Raw genomic sequence first — 9,013 nt, 5'->3', positions numbered from 1 at the left:
GGTTGACCCAGAAGAGTGCTCTATTCAGGTGGATAGAGGAGTGTGAGGAGAGCTTTCAGAAGCTCAAGACAGCTTTGACTACAACCCAGTGTTGGTATTGCCTTCAGTTTCGGGGTCTTATACAGTTTATTATGATGTATCGCGAGTTGGCCTCGGCGCGGTGTTGATGCAGGACCATAGGGTGATTGCCTACGCGTCCAGACAACTGAAGGTGCATGAAAAGAACTATCCTGTCCATGACCTTGAGCTAGCAGCTATTGTTCATGCCTTGAAGATTTGGAGGCACTATTTGTACGGTGTTCCTTGTGAGATCTACACTGATCACCAGAGTTTGCAGCATCTGTTCATGCAGAAGGATCTTAGTTTGCGTTAGAGGAGATGGTTAGAGCTGCTTAAGGATTATGACATTACCATTTTGTACCATCCCGGGAATGCCAATGTGGTGGCCGATGCTTTGAGTTGTCGGGCAGAGGGTTTGGGGAGTTTAGCTTATCTACCAGAAGCAGAGAGGCCTATGGCATTGGATGTTCAGGCCTTAGCCATCTGGTTTGTGAGATTGGATATTTCTGAGCCGAGTCGAGTATTGTTTTGTGTGGTCTCTCGGTCTTCTCTTTATGATCGTATCAGGGAGCGTCAATATGATGACCCCCATCTACTTGTCCTTAAGGACACGGTCCAACACAGTGATGCTAAGGAGGTCACTATTGGGGAGGATGGTGCATTGAGGATGCAGGGCATGTTATGTGTGCCCAATGTGGACGGTTTGCGTGAGTTGATTCTCCAGGAGGCTCACAGCTCACAGTATTCCATTCATCTGGGTGCCGCGAAGATGTATCAGAACCTGAGGCAGCATTATTAGTGGAGGAGGATGAAGAAGGACATAATAGAGTATATGGCTAGATGTCTAAATTGCCAGCAGGTGAAGTATGAGCATCAGCGATCGGGTGGGTTGCTTCAGAAGATAGAGATTCTGGAGCGAAAATGGGAGCAAATCACTATGGACTTCATTGTTGGACTCCCACGGACTCAGCAGAAGATTGATGCAGTTTGGGTGATTGTGGACAGGATGACCAAGTTAGCTCATTTCGTTCCTGTGATGACTACCTATTCTTCCGAGCACATGGCTCGAATTTACATTCGTGAGATTGTCAGACTTCATGGCGTACCGGTATCTATCATCTCTGACCGGGGCATGCAGTTTACATCGTGGTTCTGGAGAGCTGTACAGCTGGAGTTGGGTACTCGGGTGGAGTTGAGCACAACCTTTCACCCTCAGACGGACGGGCAGTCCGAGCGCACTATTAAAATTCTTGAGGATATGCTCCGTGCGTGTGTGATGGAGTTTTGAGGTTCTTGGGATCAGTTCTTGCCACTTGCGGAGTTTGCCTACAATAACAGTTATCAGTCCAACATTCAGATGTTACCGTATGAGGCTCTGTATGGTAGGCAGTGTCGTTCCCCAGTGGGCTGGTTCGAGCCGGGCGAGGCCAGATTATTGGGTACGGACTTGGTTCAGGATGCCTTGGAGAAGGTGATAGTGATTCAGGACAGACTTCACACAGCCCAGTCCAGACAGAAGAGCTATGCGGACAGGAAGGTTCGTGATGTTGCATTCATGGTTGGAGAGCGGGTCCTGCATTGGGTTTCGCCTATGAAGGGCGTTATGAGGTTCGGAAAGAGGGGAAAGCTGAGCCCAAGGTTTATTTTCCCCTTTGAGGTGTTGCGGCGAGTTGGGGAGGTTGCTTATGAGCATGCCTTACCTCCCAACCTAGCAGGAGTTCATCCGATATTTTATGTTTCGATGCTCCAGAGGTATCACGGCGATCCGTCTCATATGTTGAATTTTAGCTCAGTCTAGTTGGACAAGGATCTATCCTATGTGAGGAGCCAGTGGCTATTTTGGATAGGCATGTTCAGAAGCTGAGGTCAAAGAACATTGCATCAGTAAAGGTTCAGTGGCGGGGCCAGCTGGTCGAGAAGGCAACTTGGGAGACCGAGCAGGATATGCACAGCCGTTATCCTCATCTTTTCACAGCCTCAGGTATGTCTCTATACTCATTTGAGGACGAACGATTATTTTAAGAGGGGGAGGATGTGACGACCTGGCCGGTCGTCTTGAGAGTTATAGCCCCGATCCCCTATTAACTGATTTCCCCATATCTATTTCTGCTATTGCGACTTACCGGGAGGTTTTGTTTTGGTTTTTGGAGTGTTTTGGGACACTTACTCCCTAAATGAAAAGCTTAAGTTTTAGGATTCGGACCTTAGTCGGAACTGTGTGAAGACAACTCCGGAATGGAGTTCGATCAATTCTGTTAGCTCTGTTGGGTGATTTTGTGCTTAGGAGTGTGTCCGGATTGTGTTTTGGAGGTCTGTAGCTCATTTAGGCTTGAAATGGCGAAAGTCGAATTTTTAGAGTTTTGGACCGGTAGTGGAATTTTTGATATCGGGGTCGGATTCCGATTCTGGAAGTTGGAATAGGTCCGTAGGGTTGAATATAACTTGTGTGCAAAGTTTGGGGTCAATCGGACGTGGGTTGATAGGTTTCGGCATCGGTTGTCGAATTTAGAAAATTCTAAGTTCTTTAAGTTTGAAACGGAGGATGATTCGTGATTTTAGTGTTGTTTGATGTAGTTTGAAGGCTCGACTAAGTACGTATGGTGTTTTAGGATTGGCTGGTATGTTTTGTTGATGTCCCGGGGGTCTCAGGCGTGTTTCGGATGCTCAACGGTTTGAAATTTGGACTTATGCAATTGCTGAAGATTTCTGGTTGCTGGTATTTTTGCATCTACGGTTGGGGAACTGCAGGTGCAAACTCGCATGTGCGGAATATCAGGAGCAGAAGCGGTTTGGAAGGAGGAGCTCAGGGATTGCAGGTGTGAGGTAATATTCCGCATCTGCGATGCCCGCAGATGCGACCCTGGAGTGCAGGTGCGAAGAGAGACAGCAGAAGCGGACCAGTTTCCGCAGGTGCGCACGCGTAGGTGCGGCCACTTTCTCGCAGAAGCGATCCCAGGTCCCTTAAGTTATTTCTGCAACTGCGATTGAATTTCCGCAGGTGCGATGAGTAGGTAGCAGGAGCGAATTTGCTAGGTAGAAAAGGGAAAAATTCAAGGGTTTGATTCATTTCTCAATTTTTGGACTTGGGAGCTCGAAAATTGGCAATTCTCTGAGGGATTTTCAGAGAGAGCTTTGGGGTAACGATTCTAACTTGATTTTGATCATATTTTATTAATCTATTGTTGTTTTCTTCATTTAATTAAGGAATTTGAGTGAGAAAGTTGGGAGAATGGGAGAAAAGTTCCCCAACCGAATTTCTGAGTTTTGAGTGGGATTTAGACATCGGATTTGGATTATTTTGGCACGAGTGATCTCGTGAGTGAATGGGTGTTCATATTTGGTAACCTTTACCTTATTCCGAGACGTGGGCCCAGGGAGACCTTTTTGGGCATTTTTCTAATTTCTTGCCTTACCTTTAATTTCGTTAGCTAGATTAGTTTCTTGTAGCTATATTTATGTTATGTAATTGGTTTTTGTTAGATTTGAGCCATTCAGAGTAGGATATTCGTGGAAAGAGCATTGTGACAGATTGATTTGAGCTTGGTTCGAGGTAAGTGGCTTGCCTAACCTTGTGTGAGGAAACTCCCCTTAGGATTTGGTACTGTTTTATATGTGAGCGCCGTGTACGTGAGGTGACGAGTACGTACACGGGCTATTTGTTGTAAAACTCCATTTTTTATTAAGTCATAACTTGTTTCCTCCTTATTTGAAACACACTAGCATATGTAACTATCATGTTTAGACTAGAACGTCATGCCTACTTGTTTAACTGTCTATGTGAACTCTGTGCAGCATGTTTAGTGAAATTTCCTGCTTTCCTTGACTTGAACTTAGTCTAAACTGTTGGATTTCTTGCCGTAACTATTATTTCGGTTGGTTGCGCCGCATATTTACTTTGGGACTATGGAACGATATTCCGGGAGATCCCCCCGTACTGCATATTTACTTTGGGACTACGGAATAGTATTTCGAGAGATCCCCCTGTACTGCGTATTTACTTTGGGACTACGGAATGGTATTCTGGGAGATCCCCCGTTCTGCATATTTATTTTGGGACCATAGAACGGTATTCCGTGAGATCCCCCTGCACATTTACGTTTGGGACTACGAGATGATATCTCGGGAGATCCCCTATTGTTTTCACTGTGTTCTGAGCTGTTGTCTTTCATTGATTCCATTCCTGTTAGATTTTCGTATTTAGTTTTACTGTAATATTTCATTCTGTATTATTTCATTATATTTATACCAGTAGGGCCCTGACCTGATCTCGTCACTACTCGACCGAGGTTAGGCTTGGCAATTACTGGGTACCGTTGTGGTGTACTCATGCCCTTTCCTGCACATGTTTTTCGTGTAGAGATCCAGGTTCATCTTACTAGCCTCATCACTGGTTGTAGTTGCTGCTGCTTATTGGAGACTTCAAGGTACATCTGCTCGCGCCTGCATATCCTCAGAGTCCCCCTATATCCCCCTATGTTCATTTTTTCCCCTCTTTCTATAGAAATGATGTATAGAAAAGTTAAGACTTCTTAGTAGCTTGTGACTTGCGGGTTTCCGGGTTTTGGGAATTGTTTGGTACATTTTAAAGGTGTTAATTGTATATGCGGAGTGGCATTCAGTTGCTTATTAGATATTTGTTACTGTTAGTAGCTGTTGTTCGTGTTTTTTTTTCATTTCCGCAAAGTGTTAGGCTTACCTAGTCGTAGAGACTAAGGTGCCGTCACGACAGTTCACGGAGGGAGAAATTGGGTCGTGACAAGATGGTATCAGAGCTCTAGGTTCATAGGAATCGTGAGTCACAAGTCGGTTTATTACAGTCTCACGGATCGGTACGGAGATGTCGGTACTTATCTTCGGGAGGTTATGGAACTGTTAGGAACAAACATACTTATTTTGATTCCTTGTCGTGTGAGTTATTGGCATCAAATTCTAAATATTCTCTATTCTATTCTTTCTCACATATGATGAGGACCCATACCGGAGGATCTAACGACCAGGCACCTGCGCCTCATGCTAGAGCCACCGGAGGCCGGGGCCGGGGTAGAGTACGGCCATGCGGTGTAGCTAGAGCACCCGTGCGAGCTACGACAGAGGAGCCCCCAGCAGTTCCAGTTGGAGGGCAGGCACCGGAGGTTCCTATTGCTGCACCAGCATTCCAGGAGACTCTATCCCAGTTCGTGAGCATGTTCAGCACCTTAGCTCAGGCTGGATTGATTCCGTTAGCTCCCGCCACATCTCAGACCCCCGCAGCCTACACTCCTCAGCAGAGGGTCCAGGTTGATCAGGCCCCAGAGTTCATTTATATGCCACCGGTAGCCCCAGTTCAGCATGAGACTAGGACAATCGCTTCTGAGGCGGAACAACTCAGAGTTGAGAGGTAGAAGAAGTACCACCCACCTACCTTCAGCAGATTAGCTACAGATGATGCTCAGGGTTTTCTGGAGGAGTGTCATCGTATTCTCCATACTATGGGCATAGCTGAGATGAGTGGGTTTTCTTTTACCACTTTCTAGCTTAGAGGAGCAGCCTATCAGTGGTGGCGTGCTTATGAATTGAGTAGTCCGGATGAGGCAGCTTCACTTACATGGACTCAGTTCTCGGACATGTTTTTGAGAGAGTATGTCCCTCAGAGCCTCAGGAACTCATGGCGCACGGAGTTTGAGCAGCTGCGCCAGGGTACTATGACTGTTTCAGAGTATGCAGTCCGCTTTAGTGATTTGGCCCGACATGCACTGGTCTAGGTTGCCACAGTTCGAGAGAGGGTTCGACGATTTATTAAAGGACTTCACCCCAGTATCAGGGTTAGTATGGTCAGAGAGCTGGAAATGGATATTCCTTACCAGCAGGTTGTGAGTATTGCTAGGCGATTGGAGGGCATGCATGCCCGGGACCGAGAGGAGACAGAGGCCAAGAGGTCTCGAGAGACTGGTTCTTATTCTGGAGCTCGTGCCCTAACAGCTCGCCATGGTAGGGGTTAGGTGAGTCGCCCTATTCATTAAGCTCTTCCAGCCGCTAGTGGTGTTCCAGTCCCTTCTAGGCCCCAGGAGCCTTATTATGCACCGCCAGTATCTAGTGTGCCTCCTGCTCGGAGTACTTTTAGCGGCTAGTCCAGCAGACCTGGCCCGAGTTAGTCATAACAACCACGCCCTCCGAGGGGTTATTTTGAGTGTGGCGACACCCGCCATATGGTGAGGGATTGCCCAGACTTAGGAGGGTTGCACCTCCACAGACTTCTCAGCCACCACGTGCTCCACCGGGTCCTCAGGCTATGATTCCAGCACTAGCTACCGCCCCACCTGCTCAGCCAGCTCGAGGTAGAGGTCGAGGTCGCCCTAGAGGGGGAGGCCAGGCTAGGTATTATGCTCTTCCGGCTCGTACAGAGGCAGTTGCTTCCGACTCTGTCATTACAGGTATTGTTCCAGTCTGTCATAGAAATGAGTCAGTATTATTTAACCCAGTCTCTACGTATTCATATGTGTCCTCTTATTTTGCCCCACATTTGGGCGTATCTCGGGATTCTTTGAGTTCCCTTGTTTATGTGTCTACTCCTGTGGGAGATTCTCTTGTTGTGGATCACGTGTATCGGTCGTGTTTGATTACTCTTTGTGGTTTTGAGACCCGAGCCAACTTATTATTACTCATCATGGTAGACTTTGATGTTATCTTGGGCATGGACTGGTTGTCGCCCCATTATGCTATTCTTGATTATCACGCTAAGACCGTGACGCTGGCTATGCCAGGTTTACCATGATTAGAGTGGAGAGGTACCTTAGAGTATACTCCCAGTCTAGTTATTTCATTTTTAAAGCTCAACGAATGGCTGAGAAGGGGTATGACGCGTATTTAGCTTATGTGAGAGATGTCAGTATTGATACCCCTACAGTTGAGTCAGTTCCAGTAGTGAGGGATTTCCCAGACGTGTTTCCAGCTGATCTTCCGGGCATGCCGCCTGACATAGATATTGATTTTGGCATTGATTTTTTGCCAGGAACTCAGCCCATCTCTATTCCTCCTTACCTAATGGCTCCTCCTGAGTTGAAGGAGTTTAAGGAGCAATTGCAAGAGTTGCTTGATAAGGGCTTCATTCGGCCCAGTATGTCACGTTGGGGTGCTCCTGTCTTGTTTGTGAAGAAAAAGGATGGTTCTATGCATACGTGTATTGATTATCGCCACCTGAACAAAGTCACTATGAAGAACATGTATCTTTTGCCTCATATTGATTTCCTATTTGATCAGTTATAGTGTGCCAAAGTGTTTTCCAAGATTGACTTGCGATCAGGTTATCATCAGTTGAAGATTCGGGAGCCAGATATCTCGAAGACTGCTTTCAGGACTCAATATGGCCATTACGAGTTCCTTGTGATGTCATTTGGGTTGACCAATGCCCCAGCAACCTTTATGCACTTGATGCACAATGTGTTCCGGCCCTATATTGATTCTTTCATCATCTTATTCATTGATGACATTCTAGTGTATTACCGGACTCGGGAGGATCACGAGTAGCACCTGAGGACAGTGCTTCAGACTTTGAGAGAAAAAAAGTTGTATGCAAAGTTTTCAAAATGTGAGTTTTGGTTAGATTCCATGGCATTCTTGGGTCATATTGTGTCGAGTGAGGGGATCAAAGTGGATCCGAAGAAAGTAGAAGCAGTGCAAAGTTGGCCCAGACCGTCCTTAGTGACAGAGATCCGGAGCTTCCTTGGTTTGGTGGGGTATTACCGTTGGTTTGTTGAGGGATTTTCTTATATTGCAGCACCTATGACCAGGCTGACCCAGAAGAGTGCTCGGTTCAGGTGGATAGAGGAGTGTGAGGAGAGCTTTCAGAAGCTCAAGACAGCTTTGACTACAACCCAGTATTGGTATTGCCTTCAGTTTCAGGGTCTTATACAGTTTATTGTGATGCATCGCGAGTTGGCCTCGACGTGGTGTTGATGCAGGACCGTAGGGTGATTACCTACGCGTCCAGACATCTGAAGGTGCATGAAAAGAACTATCATGTCCATGACCTTGAGCTAGCAGCTATTGTTCATGCCTTGAAGATTTGGAGGCACTATTTGTACGGTGTTCCTTGTGAGATCTACACTGATCACCAGAGTTTGCAACATCTGTTCAAGTAGAAGGATCTTAAATTGATTAAGAGGAGATGGTTAGAGATGCTTAAGGATTATGACATTACCATTTTGTACCATCCCGAGAAGGCCAATGTGGTGGCCGATGCTTTAAGTCGTCGGGCAGAGATTTTGGGGAGTTTAGCTTATCTAGCAGGAGCAGAGAGGCCTACAACATTGGATGTTCAGGCCTTAGCCAGCCGGTTTGTGATATTGGATATTTCTAAGCCGAGTCGAGTATTGGCTTGTGTGGTTTCTCGATTTTCTCTTTATGTTCGTATCAGGGAGCGTCAGTATGATGAACCCCATCTGCTTGTCCTTAAGGACACGGTCCAATACAGTGATGCTAAGGAGGTCACTATTGGGGAGGATGGTGCATTGAGGATGCAGGGCAGGTTATGTGTGCCCAATATGGACGGTTTGCATGAGTTGATTCTCCAGGAGGCTCACAGCTTGCGGTATTCCATTCATCCGGGTGCCGCGAAGATGTATCAGGACCTGAGGCAGCATTATTGGTGGAGGAGGATGAAGATGGACATAATAGAGTATGTGGCTAGATGTCTAAATTGCCAGCAGGTGAAGTATGATCATCAGCGACTGGGTGGGTTGCTTCAGAAGATAGAGATTCCGGAGCGGAAATAGGAGTGGATCACTATGGACTTCATTGTTGGACTCCCACGGACTCAGCAGAAGATTGATGCAGTTTGGGTGATTGTGGACAGGAAGACCAAGTCAGCTCATTTCGTTCCTGTGATGACTACCTATTCTTCCGAGCAACTGGCTCGAATTTACATTCGTGAGATTGTCAGACTTCATGGCGTACCAGTATTCTCTGACCGGGGCAC

The sequence above is a fragment of the Nicotiana tomentosiformis genome, chromosome 4, assembly GCF_000390325.3.
Source record: "Nicotiana tomentosiformis chromosome 4, ASM39032v3, whole genome shotgun sequence".
Classification (NCBI taxonomy): domain Eukaryota; kingdom Viridiplantae; phylum Streptophyta; class Magnoliopsida; order Solanales; family Solanaceae; genus Nicotiana; species Nicotiana tomentosiformis.
The sequence above is the reverse complement of the archived record's forward strand: the minus strand, read 5'-3'. Positions refer to the sequence as shown.